This window comes from Centropristis striata, chromosome 14 (genome assembly GCF_030273125.1).
Source record: "Centropristis striata isolate RG_2023a ecotype Rhode Island chromosome 14, C.striata_1.0, whole genome shotgun sequence".
Lineage (NCBI taxonomy): Eukaryota > Metazoa > Chordata > Actinopteri > Perciformes > Serranidae > Centropristis > Centropristis striata.
Genome location: NC_081530.1, coordinates 26,216,690 through 26,232,998, shown reverse-complemented (window position 1 = coordinate 26,232,998; position 16,309 = coordinate 26,216,690). Strand labels below are relative to the sequence as shown.

The 16,309-nt window shown below is 38.1% G+C and overlaps 1 protein-coding gene across 1 annotated transcript in view; it reads left to right on the top strand.

Annotated features, from left to right (window-relative positions):
* atxn1a (ataxin 1a) overlaps positions 1–16,309 on the top strand; it is a 113,674-nt gene that overhangs the window by 16,992 nt on the left and 80,373 nt on the right. The window lies entirely within an intron of this gene.

The following is a 16,309-nucleotide window of genomic DNA, read 5'->3' as shown; positions in this document are numbered from 1 at the left end:
CCTCGAGTCTTGACCATGTGAAGTCTAGGAAGACCCAATATACAAGTCAGAAACTTAAAATTGTTACAAATAAAGCGAAAAAACCAATACAGAAACTGCTCTTATTATCTTAGTAATATCTAAAAAACAAAAACAGGTTCAAAGTAAGATTGGAGTATAGGACCATAGGACTGTTTGTGGTTCACAGTAGTGCAAACAACCATCTGAATTCAGCAAGAGCTATTTGTGGTGCCTAGTTTGCACATGTTTACTTCCTTTGAAAATTTCAGAGGCCAAAAACGAAATGTCCTAATGTTCCACAAGCAGCGGAGATAAAACGGATAGTGTGAGTGTGATGCAAGAGCTAAATGTTGTCTGACTACAATGTTTCCAAATAATATCTTACTAAGCAGCATTTTGCAATTGTGCATCAACAGCAGGACAAGCATCATGACCTCTCATTTGACTTTAATGAGGCCTTTCAATTCCCCATGGATATTTTTTTAATCCTTTAAATTGATCCTTTAATTTGCACTCAGCTGGAAAGCTTTGTATGAGCTACTTTTTAAATATGCCATACTATACAGTAAAACCAGAAAAGTGAACCACTTTGAATTAAAAGCTGGTATATCGCATGCCATTCAAAAAGATTTCACACATCCTATTCACGTTTTTTCTTTTGTCCAACATGAAGGTTTCTTAGAGCAGATTATGGACCCCCACTCAGTCCGCAGTGAGGAACACAATGACTCATTTTTGGGGAGGTTATAGAATGCTGGTATAAAATAATAATGTCCACCATCTTTTCAAGTGCAAAACAGCAGGAAAACATTAACTCAGCAGGTAGGTGAATGGAAGAAACGTGCTGATATTTTAACACTTTTTTTGTCATCTCTTGTGGCAGGCATCAATAACTGGATTTCTCCTGTGCTTTCCTCTCCCCTGCTGCTTCATTGAGAGAATCACTCAATTATTGAACCAACGCTATGTGGCTTGTGTGTGTGCGTGTGTGTGTGTGTGTGTGTGTGTGTGTAGCCATGCACACCTACTGGACTTAGTTTGTTGGAGTGTGCGTGTTCAAGGTGGGCTGAAAGGAACTGCAGTAATTTCACAGAGCGAGAACTATGCGCCTGCCCCACTTTCAGTCTTTTAATCATGTATAGACACTCGGGGCACTCCTGTGTGTGTCTGTGTGTGTCTGTGTGCGTGCGTGTGTGTGTGCACATATGTGTGTACTGTATCCGTAGTAATCCTTGAGTGTGAGAGAGGGTTTTGGTACAGTATGTGTCAGAAGAGATTGCACTTGGAACTCCCTGAACCCGGAGAACCGTGTGTGTGTGTGTGTGTGTGTGTGTGTGTGTGTGATGCAGAATATGTTTTTTCCTGCACACAGAGAGGCAGAATCAGTCACTACAGACCTGCTGTCCTCATTTAAACCTTTGGGCTGCTACTGAATTTGTTGGCAGTTGTTGGTGAACTTGTTTGCTTGTTAAACTGTATTTCAATGCAAAGATCAACAGAATACAAAGCTAAATATGATATTTACTGTATGAATTATGCAAATATTATGGCTATAAAAACATCTCCTGATTTTACACTCAAGGTTAGGTCTCTTCCAAATACTTCGAAGCTACATACATTATGTTGACTTTTTTATTTTAAAATGTGCAGATTGTTTTTCTTCTTTTTTTCTTCTTCTTGTGCAGAAAAAAACAAACAATGTTAAACCATTGTTTGTTTTTTTCTGCACAGTTGCAGATAAAGATGATGCTAATTGATTTTAAATTGGTGGTTAAAATCTCCAAGAACTCCAGAGTGTCAAAAAAAAAAAAAAAATAGCATGCTTCAATCCTACGGAGCCCCCCAGGGGACACGGGGGAAAAAAAAAAGATGGGTGGAAAAAAAAAAAAAATGATGGGTGAAAAAAAAAAATGATGGGTGAAAAAAAGAAAAGGACGGACTTTTGCGAGATCCTGAGATACTTTTGCGAGATCCCGAGATAGTTTTGCAAGATCCCGAGATAGTTTTGCGAGATCCTGAGATACTTTTGCGAGAGATGGGAGGAGCGATATTCGCCTATTTTCCGGCTTTCTAACTGGAATAGCGTCACGAAAACCGCACCAATTTCCCCCAGGATGGTTTTATTTTGTACAGAAAACTAAGACTGACATTTCACAGGCTCGCATCTCGCAAAAGTATTTTTTTTTTTTTTCACCCATCATTTTTTTTTTTTTTCACCCATCTTTTTTTTTCCCCCGTGTCCCCTGGGGGGCTCCGTACAATCCATATTTGTCAATATAAAAAAACCACAAAATTTTCACTGCGATCAAAAAAACAGTTTGCTGTCCCACTCACTGCTCACAACGGTGCAAGCACACACGAAAATAAATACATATAAATTACATTTATATAAAACACATAAGCATTAAAGATAGTCTTTTTTTTTTATTAAATCAACTGTTTAATTTGATGAATCACTTTGTTTATATGAAAATATTTTGTTCAAGGATTTACATTTTTTTTAGGTTGATGACATCATAAAATATAACGACAGACATTCAATTTTTCATTGGAAAACCTTAATAAAAACTTCAAATTCTGCACAGCCCTATGAAATATAGACTTATTACATGGGATGGATTAATGGTCCTTAAATTCCACATTTGTAGTTACTCTAAACAACCTGCTCATCATATAGAGTTGTAAATTATATATCAGAAATATTTGGCATTTATTTAATAGTGCTAGTAATAGTATTATCTCTATGTGACATTGTTTGTGTTTGTGTGTGCGCTCATTTTATTTGTTGGCCCCTCCAACAATGTAATCTCAGTACGACCTTGTAGCAGTTTGCAGCCCCATGGTGCCCATCCCTGTGACTAACACCCATCTTAACAAGCCGCCACAAGCAACTGCTCTGCTGTACTTGGAGAGAACACAATAGAATATATAGCTGCTTCAGCACGCCTCCGCTCTTTGTGTGGAGAAGTAGGTTGCATTTTGTGCTATATAGCGTCGGAAAAGTGCATTACATATTTTGAATAAGATTTGTGAGTGATGCCATTTTTCAGTGGTTAGCATTGTTTCCTTACGTTGGCTGTCATCTTTAACAATAGAGCAGTATTTAGAGCGAACAGCCTGGAAGTGTTTGAGCTGCAGGTACGCTGAAAGTCATTGAGTGAACTGACTTAGTCACATGTTTTATGTATATTTTTTATATTATATTCAATGCATAACAATCACAGTACAGAACAACTGAGAAACTGAACAATTAGCCCGATAGTGAATGCAATAACTGCAGGAAGTTTGTGTAAAATGAGCAATTTTGATGAATTTTGAGCAGATTATTTCCTAATATTGCATCAGTTAATTTTTAGGAACTTTAAGTACAGTTCCGTCTTCATTATATAAATATTTATTGTTGTGGTGATCACTAGTGGGGGTCAAGACCTCCACGTTGTGAACTGGTGTTTGCTGTTACATGTTGTACTCACAAAATTTAAAAATAAATGTTGTGTGGTTTTGCTCAGGGGGGATCTCCAATTAAATATTTCTTCCCTCGTGATGCATATAAACCAAGCATTTGCTCAAGGTTAAGGTTAAACTTTATTTTTCCCCAAAGGGAAATTTGGCTTGGGCATAGTGCATTGTTGCTTCATAAAAAACATCACATCACACAACACAAAAGAAACATTACATTACATTGAAGCATTTACATGGTACTACTTCACTGTTGAAGATAAACATAAGTGCTAAAACTGTATCCACCCGGTTTAACTAATTCAACTAATACATTTGTTTCTCTCTGTGATATTTTACTACGCTACTACTCCTCTGCCTGCGGTATTTGCATTTTCACGTGGCTCTTTAGTGTGTAGGTGCAGAGAGGGGAGAGGTCACACCCGGCATGTCTGAGCCTGGCCTCTGGAGCCGGGACAGCAGCAGTGTACATCTCCAGCCTGACAAGTATTGACAGTGCAGCTCACTATGGAATGCTAACAGTCAGGCAGGGTGTGGCCACGTCGTGTTAGCTGCTCTGACCCTGTGACCTTGCTTACATAACCGATTGTCAGTCTTTTGTTCCAGTGAGGGAGAGAACAGCGTTACATGACGTGTCATGCAGCTGACGTGACATGACAGTGATGTAACCTAAAGTCACTATACTGACCTAAAATACTCTCAGAGTTATTTTTGTGTGCAGATTTCTGTAGCAGCATGTGCTTTTATGCTTTTACCCTGACTTTTGCTGATTTTGCACATTAAAATGAGCATGTTGCATTCATACTTAAGGCCACCAAGGGCAGAGTATACAAACACACATCCACACATGTATATATACACACAGCACTGGCAGTCAAGGTTAAACAAAGATAACCAGACTTTATTTGGGTTAAGGGCAGTGCAGCATGTTGGAAGTGAGCCATGACCTGACACACACACACATAGTACACACACCTGTCAGTGCTGGCGTCTGCTCAGTCCTCTTCCTTGTAGTCTCTCTGTTCCTTTGTCCTCTCTGTCTTGGCCGTCAGACCTTGTAGCAGGATCTCGAGGGACAGCTGGTCGGGCAGTGTGAGCACCTGCACTTTGTGTGTGTGCATTTTTAGGTGTGTGGTTATGTACATCAGCGGGGTTGGGAGGGGGCACCTGCAGTGTTCTAGCCAAGTGTGTGTGTGTGTGTGTGTGTGTGTGTGTGTGTGTGAGCACCTGTGCTGCCAGCAGGAACCTGCCATAGCCGTGGTGCTTGATGACGTATGCTGGTGACTTCCTAAGGTCGTGCTGAGAACCCCATTAAAACTACTATCTTCTTAAAGTCAACTCGCCTCAGTGTAGAGATATTAAAAAATTTAGGGCATTACGTATACTCAGATTTAGATGAGGAGTCTTTTATGCACTAAAATTAGCAACTCGCAGACATATCAGAATGGTAAGTATAGTTAGTATCTTATATAGTTTATGTTTATGACTGACACACTGTTGATGGTTGGGACTGATACAATAATATATGATATTACAGTGTGTTTTTGCTCGGGCTTTATTACAGTATTTTCATGTTCATATTTCCTTACTATACGTCCTTTATCTTTATTGTCCTTTGCACTGATAAGGTTGAGCACCCATAACTTTGTTGTACACTGTGCAATAACAATAAAGACTATTCTATTCTGTTGATGGTATGAATTTTTGTTCATGGTGGTGAAAAAGTAGCATATTCCTGTGGTTTTGCGGTTAACTGCCAATATCTCTGCTGTTGCCAACCCAATGACAAATTCACCACTGAATTTCTTATTTAGCCTTTTTTTCCTGTTGAAAAGAGTCATTGTTGTTGTTCACTGTCCATTAGCAATCCCATGATACTAGGCATGTGTGTAACAGCTCTGATTTCAAATGCATTGTGCATTACTTTACTCTGTAAAAGCATGAGATTGGTCGTAAAAATATATATTTTTCTTATGGAGATTATGCATTTATTGTCACAACACTTGTTTTCACTTTTTGTACTGAAACATCCACTCTGAGTTCTTTTTCTGGCTCATTAAATGATTGGGTTTCAAAATTGTGATGTACCTAATCTAACCTGCCTGGTGAATGTGTGTGCACAGATATTTCCTCCTTCTGTAGAAGAATGTTGAAACACCTCTCGAGGGGAAAATTTAGCATGAATACAAGTCGGTATTGTCAAGTTCAGACATTTTAAGGGACATACATATAACGGGGTATCTGCAGGGTCTTAAAAAGTCTTAGAAAAGTCAAAATTCTCTTAAAATTTCATAAATGTCGTAAATACGATTTTGAAAGGTCTTAATAATGTATTAACGTTACTTTTATTTAAAACAAATGCATAAACTTCAGTCTCGCTTTTAAATGTTTCGATTTCTGAGCGTGCTATAACACGGAGCTAAGTACCTGTGCAGCCCGGTCAGAATTTGAGCTGTGAATAAATTCATATACTTTGAAAGTAATTCCGAGCCTCTGATTTTCCTTAATGTCTTTTGTACTTTTATGCCATTATGGATGTGAAATGGGTCTTAAATTGTATTCATTATGGTCTTAAAAAAGTCTTAAAAAGTCTTAAATTTGACTTGTTGAAACCTTCAGAGACCCTGTATAAGAAAAATGCATCTTTAAGCAGAGGTCAGAGAGTCTTTAGAGTTGATTCTTCTCCCACCTTTTAAGAAAAATATTCAGCGTACAAAATACATGCAAAGGCAAAGTCAGCAATTATAAAACAAGAAGCTGCGTTTTCCTCTTCAATGTGAACCTTCCAGCCACTTTCTATCAACATGCAAATAAAGTGCATTTAGGGTTGTTTTGCATCTGTGTCATATGGTGTATGATGTGTTTATTTGATATGTGCACTTAAATCTGTGTGTTGCTGAACTTAGAATAGCAGCATTTGATCTTCCGCCACTCTCTTCTACGTTCTGCCTAATAAATTAGATTTGCCTTCAAACAAAGTAGCATTTTCTAAAGTTTTGCGCTCAATTGGTAATGGCAAATTTGAGATTAGCCCATCTCCTCTCTGATCCAAAAATATATGCACATGGTTTCACTTTGGCTTTTAAATTCGCTTCACTTTTCTGCAAAATGCCACATCAAAGTTTGCCACCATGATTGCGGAATATTTCCTGTCCTTAAGCGATGAACTTTAACGTGGACTTATATAAGCAATCAAGCCATCAAAAAAAGAAACGGCTCTCTCGCCGCAGTTTAAAGCATGACAGACAAGAAAAAGAGCACAAGTTGACTCGTCATTCAGAGCACTCTGGCAGGAACAAAATTGTGGGGGCGAGTGAGACTAAAAGTTTGTGTCAAGGAGTTAAATGCAGTCTCATGACACCTGCTCTTACAGCAGCAGCTTGTATGCCCTCGCTGTAATGTGGTGTTAGAACATCTGTAATCCGCCTATTATACCTGACGTCTGCTTCACTGTCAGATTACTGCCGGAGAGCAGGCCGACCATATAAGAACTGTTTACTATCCTTTATATTTTGAACATTTTAATACCTATTTCTAATTGTATGATTGACAGACTTTATTCTATGTCTTCTTCGGGAGGGGAGGCTGATGAACATGATGTTTTGGGCTGGAAAGTCTGGGGCTTTAACCCTTGTCTTGTCTTAGGGGTCAAAATGACCCGCTACTATGTTCAACAGCAGGGGAAACCGCTTTATAGATCTTTTTTCAACTTGAAATTCAATTACTTTTCCTAGAATCACCCCAAAATGAGAAAAAGTTAAACATTACCTTTGTTCATATTTCCATGAAAGCTGTACACCAACAGGGTACAAATCTTGTCTTAGGGGTCATTTTTGACCCGACAGCTATAACATCATTTTCATACCACAAAAATCATAAAAACCATGCACGCAAGCTTGCTAAAAAATTATGTTTACACCTATGCAGTACCTTTTTAGCAATAAAAATAATAAAAAATAAACCCCCTTAGTAAAACAGTAAACCAATAATGACAGGTGTGCTGTAATAAAAATGAGTGTATTCCACTGATTAAACACAGTTTTCCTCCACTGTAAAGAGGGAAAACCTCAATATTTACAAGGTTTATGATGAATGACAGGTTGTTTCTTCATGCAAAATAGATTTGGGTTTTAAAATGCAATCCAACTGCTTTATTTAACGGGTGGTGCATACAGAAAGTTAAGACAACACAAGGGTTAAATGAAGGAGAGATGATTTATGTTGTGTAAAGATGACACTAAGTCCAGATTGTGCATGCGTATGTACAGTATGTGAGTAAGAGAGTGCGAAAAAGACTTGAGAAATGATCAAAAGCAGTAATTACTATGCATGCGTGGGCAGCATGTATGTCTTTTGAATGTTTGGAGAAAATGTAAGTCGAAGAACCCGGTTTGTGTGCGCGCATGTGTGCCACTTTGAAGATGTGCTTCTGTGTGTCTCCTGTAGGCCCCCCTCCCAGCACATTCCCCTTATCCCTGTGTTGGGATCTTAGGGGGGGCGATCAAAGCCAGGCTCCCTGCGACTCCAGGCCCTCTGCGCTTACGCGGCTCGACTGAGGAATGCTGAGTAATTCCCTCAGGTGGCAGCTCTGATGTTCAGCGCTCGGTACACTCTGTCAGTCTCACTTACACATGTTAGCTCCTCCTGTGTGTGTGTGTGTGTGTGTGTGTTGTGACATAAATACCCTTCATACATGCACAAATACTGAAAAGTAATGAAGGAATCTCTTTCTTTTGCTCACTCGGTTTTCTCTCTTTCACTTATTTTTTTATCTCTTTTCACACATTTTTCTTCTATGCAGCACAGTGTGTGTAACGCATGTGTGCATGAGTTCTGCTCTGTGTTTTTATCCCCCCTCGCTCACATCTCTGTCACGTGTCATGATGCTGTTGTTATGTTGTGATGTGTTACCCTGGAGAATACTAGTATAAGAGAGGAGGGATGGGGAAAGGAAAGGAGGAGAGTAGATAAAAATACAAGAGGAGAGGAAGGAAGAAAGGAGAATATTATGAGATCATAAGAGAGAAAACAGAAAAAACATACAGAGAAAATGACATACGATGAAAAATGACACAAGAAAGATAATAGAGGACCTATTATGTTATTTTCAGGTTCATACTTGCATTTTGGGTCACTACTAGAACTGTTAACATGCTTTAAAGTAAAAAAAAACACATTACTTTCCCCAAACTGTCTGTCTGAATATACCTGTAGTCGCCCTATGTCTGAAATGCTCTGTTTAGCACCTGTCTCTTTAAGACAAACTCCAGAAAAAGCCCAGTCTGCTCTGATTGGTCAGTGTTTACGGGGTTTCTTCATCTGCATTATCTGCACCTTCACTGCAGCCATGGAATAAGTGTAATTGCACTGTGGTGGCTCTTTCTACCTTTATATGGTATAGTTGTGACATCACAACCTTACAGAAGTCCTGATGACTAATTTAAAGGCACAATTTCTGTATATGCACTGTATGTAATCCTCCGAGGATTGAGCTTTCTAACACTTTCACAAGACCTACTTTATAATCAAAACGGACATGTAAATGATTTAAAATCATCTAGTTTAAGATAGTTTGATAAAACCCACTATGATAAAAGAAAAACACTTCCAACTTTCTCTCAATCTACAGTCTTACAGCATTTTGCAACATTACAAACACAACTTAGTTTGTTTACAAGTTGACTTTGAAAATCCCCATGTCAAGTACCGTGACCACATCATGGCATTCAGCAGCTGTTGTTATTTAATAAGAAGTTTAATGACACCAGGATATGCTCAATTAGAGTCCCCACCTGTGGAGAGTGAGCTAAGGCTTTAAACTTAAACCACTGCTGTATTTTTATGAGACAGCATGTTCCCGATGATGTCTCTATAACATTTGCATGCTGACAAAAAGGTGTTTTTAATCTTCATTTATCTCTGTACATCAGCCTGCCTTATCTAAGCTACGTACAAAGTGACAGAGTCTCTATTTAAGCTGCACTACTATCTACGCTATCTAGGTTGTGTATGTAAGCACTCTGTATGAATGGTTGTGGAGACATGTCTGTGTTTATCAGCAGGGAAAAGCATGATCATCAGGTACACAAAAGCACATTTGGGCAGCTTTAAAGCGAGCTGAACTTTGACCTGCAGTGATAGTGCTGAGAGTTAGTGAGTGAGTTGCATAACCGTAGAAGTAGTTCATGTTTCTCTATGTGTCTCATTGTGTTGGTCTTCTTTTTCTGTCTCTCTCCCTATGATTGCATTTCTCACTTTCAATGTAGGAAGCTTTTCCTACATAATAGTTCATAGAAACAATGTTGCTGGAGCAGTTGCATGTAATTCATTTTGTAAAAAATTAGGCCTGGTTTAAGTTTAAACATGTGTCTGCAACAAAACTAAAGAAACCGATGAAATAAATTACACAGAAAATAAATGTGAAGATTTTAAGAGTAACTACAATCGCAGAGCTAATAGGTTAGATATCATATTTAGTCATATTTTGCAACGTTCAAGGGATAATTTGGACTTTTTTGAAATTGGGTTGTATGGGGAACCTATCCACCAGACTCCATTGACTAAAACAGTAATTTTACCTTGCAGAACACAGGAGTTGCTGGTCTACCGCTGCCTTGATCGTTAACTTTGTTTGTGTTATTGTGGGACTTTGGTGGATCCGAACTAAATCTTTTAAACTGACTTGATCCACTGCAGGCAGACCTACAGTCATTATGAATGTGGGCTATGTGTGCTTTCTGGCTCGTTTGTTTAAATTGTTCCTATGTAATCTAATTTATTATTACTGCTTTACTTGGTGCTTTATAGAGAGTCGTATACAGGCATGAATCAGCATTTTATACAAGCTATGGAGGTATCTGAAAGAAGCCTTTTGTCGTCTCTGATCATTTGCGTCATAATTATACCCCTTCATAGACGAGAAGGGATGCAGGCAAATGCAGACAGGGTTGTGTTCGACTAACCAGCCTATTGTTGGCCAGTTAGTTGCTTGTCTTGTTGTGTGCAGCCAGTGAACCCAGAGCCTGCAGTGCAATCCAAGAACTTTGCAACGCTGCACTTTCCTCAGTCCTTGGAAGCCAACACTTATGACGCATTTTAAACCAGAAAAACAGCTTGTTCGTTACAGTGTATCTTTTGCAGAATAGCCAAGTAAAAGTCACTTTTAGTGGAATTCCCTTCTGAGGACAGTTGCCTTCTGGTGCATTTGGTCCATTCCTTTTATTCAAGGGTTTATTCATTTTTTTCATCCGCATACAAGCATACAAATAAAGAACAAAGGCAGCATAAGGAAGGACATGCTTATGGAGACAAAACAAGCCCACAAGGGAGCGTGGAGTGCCCTCTGAGCCTCCTGATGGGGATTTTAATTAATTTAATCTCATATATAGAAGCAAAATACAGTAAAACAGAAGCCGGTGTGGCATGTAATGGGACAGAGATGCACAGGTCAAATTTTATTTTAAAAGGCAGTAATGAAAAACACAATACAATGAGCCCTAAATACCCAGAGAGTCAAGTTTCTTGTGTTCCTCTCGTAGTGGTGTGGATGTTGTCGACTGTAACAGAAGCATTAGCCAGACAAGCTAGGTCAGGGTGTAATCCTGCAAGAGATACAGCTCTGCTCCCCATTACACACACACACACACACACACACACACACACACACACACACCCCACCTATGGCTCTGTTAATAGCTGTGCGTGCTGCATCTCACTGTGTGTGTGTTGGTGCGTGCATGTGTCTCTAACCCTGTGCAACAGAGGGACAGCAGGCAGGGGACCAATAGAAAAGCAGACTGAAAGGGGCAGGGCACGGTTTCATAGGTGCACATGGCGATGTCCTCACACACACACTCACACACACACACACACACACACACACACACACACACACACACACACACACACACGCAGGCTGCCAGTATTATTGAGTGCATTTTTCGACAGACAGGGAACTGAATCCTAGGCTGCTGAGTAGGAGGAAAAAGTTGCAGTTGTGTGCGTGCGTGCGTGTGTGTGTGTGTGTGTGTGTGTGTTGTACAAACCTCTCTGTGTGCACACATATTCGGTCCACTCTTTTTCCTTCTTTTTTTTTTTCCACGAAAGTGATAGATAAGGTGATTTCAGGTGAAAGCTCTGTCCCCGTATTGATTTCAACTCTGACACAGAAAGATTGATATGAATTTATGGGAGGAAGCAGTTTAAAACCCTTTATCGGGCAAATAACCATATTTGGCGACTTCGGCAGACATCCAAAATGGGGTCCCCATGCCTCTCTGTGAGGTCATAGATCAGGCTACGTGACAGATAGTGACACCATGGCATCTGACTAACCAGTATAATAATAATATTATAAAAATAATAATAATTCAATTGACCTTCATTTATGCAACATAAAAATAAAACAAAAAAGTCACAAAAGTAAAGGTCTTCTCCTCCTTCAATTCTTGAAGAAAACTTTTTTTTCTTTCTCGCGTGCCTCCACTGTAAATGGAGGATCCAAAAAGGGAGTAAATCCTGCAAGTTTAAGGGTGAACTCCATTCATAGAGGATGATAACACATTGATAAAACTGAGATATACTTATATACTATGTGTTGTTCTGCTGGCTCAGCTATTTTGGCCTCCACATCAACTCTCAGAGTTTATTCAGTGATTGATGAACAGATCATACTGTTACATAAGCTCACCCCCTCTGCTGTTCACACACAGAGTTCACAACCTCATGATCCATGTTGCACTCTACAGTTTCACAGGCCTGTTAGATAACAGTTTGGGATGTTTACTATGCTAATTAAGTTGTTAATCTACACTAATAGTACAAGCAGTCTCTACAGCACAAGCTTTGTAAGCCAAAGTGTAAATAGTAGTGTGTCATGATATGGGAATCTCTATCTTTGATACAATACCTAGAAAAATACTGATATAAATTGCACAAGAGCAAGCTCAAAGTTCAGTTCACACAGATTAAAATGTACCTGTTTGCATTCATTGTTCACAATTTAAATTTTGAGTTAAATTCAGTCCCAAAATATATAAATATGTTTACATAATTTCTATCATTAAAAAAATAATTCTTCAACTTGTTTTGACTTTGAACCTTAATAGTTTTAGGCTATTGACCAAATGTAAAAATACAGACCGCTTGCATTGAATGTCTTTATAATCTGTTTTACTTTATTCTTCAGTTAGTTCCTGATTTGAATCAAATTTTTGATTCAAACTAGAAGTGCATTCAAGGAGTGCAGACCTCAGCCAAGGCCGTGCCCTATCTTGCAATGTTAACGAAAATGAAAAATAAATATTTGGATCTGCTCAAAAATGCCTTTGTCTATGCTACACCCTACCACCAAGTTTCATGAAAATCAGGCAAGCGGTTTTGCTGCATTCCTGCTGACAAACAAACAAACAAATAGCATGACATAAGAGTCAGGAGTGTGAGCAGAGCAGAGGGCTAGTCTTGTGTTTGCCGGGCTGTGACAGTGGACACCTATTGTACATCAGTGGTGGAATATAACTATGTATATTTACTCAAGTACTGTACTTTAGTACAATGTTGAGGCCTCCACATATGTACCTTTATACTTCTACTTCACTACATTTTGAGGCAAATATTGTATTATTTACTCTGCTGACAGCTTTAGTTACTTTTCTGGTCAAGATTTAACATATAAAAATACAATCATTACGGATTACGCATATTTATAAATTAAACCACACAACAGTGTATTAAGCTGTTAAAATTAGCCTCATGTTGATTGATGCTGTTTACATAATTGCATCAATAATAATAATTTAATGATATATTTTAAATATATACAGGTGCATCTCAATAAATTAGAATATCATAGAAACGTTTATTCATGTCAGTAATTCAATTAAAAAAGTGGAAATAAAACATTATATAGATCTATTACACACAGAATGAAACATTTAATGTCTTAATTTATTTAATTTCTTCTAATTATAATTATTATGGCTTACATTTATTGAAGACCTAAAATTCAGCATCTAAAAAAAAAGAATATTACAAAAGACCAATTTTAAAAAGTATGTTTAATATGGAAATATTAAATTAATAATTAATTAGAATACAATACTTGGGGCTATTTGACTTCAACTACTGGAAATTGACTTTTCCATAATATTCTGATTTATTGAGATGCATCTGTATAACGATCTGAGTGGGTCCATTCTGCATAGTGAGTACTTTTACTTTTGATACTTCAAGTACATTTTGATGCTGATACTTTTGTACTTAAGAATATTTGAATGCAGGACTTTTACTTGTAGTGGAGTAATTCTGCAGTGTGTTTTTTTCCTTAAGTAAGGGATCTGAATACTTATTTCACTGCTGTTGTACAAAGACTCTTCAAAAACAATGTCTGACATTAGTTTGCCCTCTTTGCTGAAGCTGTATTCTTAATAATTTTCTCTTTGACTCAGTGTGTGTGTGTGTTTGCATCTCTGCTTGTGCATGTGTTTCTGTGTTTGTGGCTTTGTAAGTGTCTGTGCATGACTCTCAATGTTGCAAATAGTTATTTATATCTGTATACAAGGTGTTTGACGCGCCTGCATGCCCGTGTGTGTGTTTTTATTGAGTCTGCCTCAACTTAATACTAACAGAGTAAAAAGTCTGCTTGAATATCACTTTCTGTCCCCGGGGCCTCGTTGTCACATGATCAACTGACCTGATTTTGTGTTGCCAAGGCAATGCCTTGTTTCAGGGTTCAACTTAACTCTGGGCTCCGCCCCGTGACCTTGGGACGTGGCTTTGTCGCCATGGTGACAGCCTCCGGGGTCGCTGTAAATGAAAAGAGGGGCGTTGGATGGGTGCACCAGGCATCTTTCTCTGTGCTCGTGCATCAAATGAGGCACTTTACTACATTTATTTACCCAGGGAAGATTAAGTTGCTGCTGTACAGAAATACCCCGCAACACAGTCATAAAGTTAGATTCCCACCTGGGTGATACATGAGACGATAGTCCTCTGCTCCTGGCTACTGTGAAGTGCTACTGGAGCAGTTTGGTATGAAGTGCTTTGCATTGTAGCTGTAAACAGCAGTGTGTTTGACCTATGGGACTTAAATATAGCATGTGTTTCCTCAAGTGTTTATGTAGAGTAGAAAAGCAAAAGTATGATACTCTTGTGTTGTTTTAGACATTATAGAACACAAATACATTGAACCAATAGGGAAATGTAATAAAGTATATGTTTACTCAAGTACTTAAGTACTATTCGGAGGTACTTTACTTGAGTATTTCCATTTTATGCTACTTTTTCATTTATTTTTTTACATTCAGAGGGTTGTTCCATTTACTCCACTACATTCATTTAAGCTATTCATTTTATAGCCTTAATTACTTGACTGCAAAATCAGATTACGAGAACAAAATATAAATCAACAAAAAAGAACATATTTTTTATAGAGTAGGATAATAGAAAGTATTTAATGTAACTAAAAATTAGCTCCACCTTTACCAGCTGCAACATTAAAGAGATTTACATTAATGAATCACTAGTTATAATCCAGTAATATAATATATATGATTCTGAAATGGTCCATTCTGCATAATTAAGGTTTTTGCTTTTGATAAATGTATTTTAAGCATATTTTGAGGCTGATTCTTTTGTATGTTTACTTTTAAATACAGGACTTTTACTTATAACGGAGTATTTTTACACTGTATTATTGTGACTTTTACTTAAGTGAAAGATCTAAATACATTTTCCACCACTGCATCGTACAAATGTGTTTATTATGGTGTTAAACTAGAATAGAGCTTTATGAAACTGCATTAAAACAGTGTTGTCACATATTTTGTTTATTAGTGCTGAAAAGAAAAACAACACTAAACATTTGCAGCAAAAACTGTAATTTAATTTTAACAACAACTGTCAGTCTATGACCCAAAACAAAGGAAAAACCAACAAACAAACTGAGGAGATATTATTTTTATTACCAGCTCTCCATTTCATCATAATAGCTCTCAGTTTACTGCAGGCATTTGGTCAAAGTGAAACACTGTCCTCACCAGATACGCGAGCCAAGTTCATGAAAGAGACCTAAATGCCTTCAAATAACTGTTTTCATTTTGTATCTTTTAAAATAGACACATGCCTCAAACCGGTGGCTCATGCGGGTAAACAAAGCGTGGTTGCCATGCCGATGGGGCGTCAGTGTATAAATAGCATGGGTGTTTGTTCTGAATACTCCTGAGAGAGAGAGAGAGAGAGAGAGAGAGAGAGAGAGAGAGAGAGAACAGCAGGGAGACAGTGATAGTGTACAATATCACATGCACAGACATCCACAGATGCACATGCTTTGCAGTCCTGCAGACTTGTAAACAGATTAAAATCTTTTAAACAGCTTCGACAAGCATAGAAATTATTTTTTTAACCTTGACCTTTGTCTATGTTGTCTGGGACACTCTGCCACTGTAGTCTTACTTAGCAATCGATAAGCATCCAAAGTCAACAAGTTGCCTCTATTAATATTTACACACACATCTGTCGTCATCACCATTGAAGAGGAGGGTTATTTTGGTACAAAATACTGCAAATAAGGCCAAAACCATATTGATTTTTTTTTTATGAGACTATATAAAAAATGTTTTAAATCAAAGATTAAATGAACTGTCTTGCTGACTTTAGATTAAGATCAGCACATTCTGAAAGTGCTAAAGGGAAAAGTTTGGGTTTCTTTGAAGTGGGGTTGTGTGAGGTACTGATCTGTGTGTCACCTGGCAGTTGGCAAGCCTCCAATTCAGAGAAGCAGGCAGGAGTACAGGCATGGAGACTAAACAATGTGCTACTGTGGATGGGGGCAGCAGCAAAATGTATTTTAGCC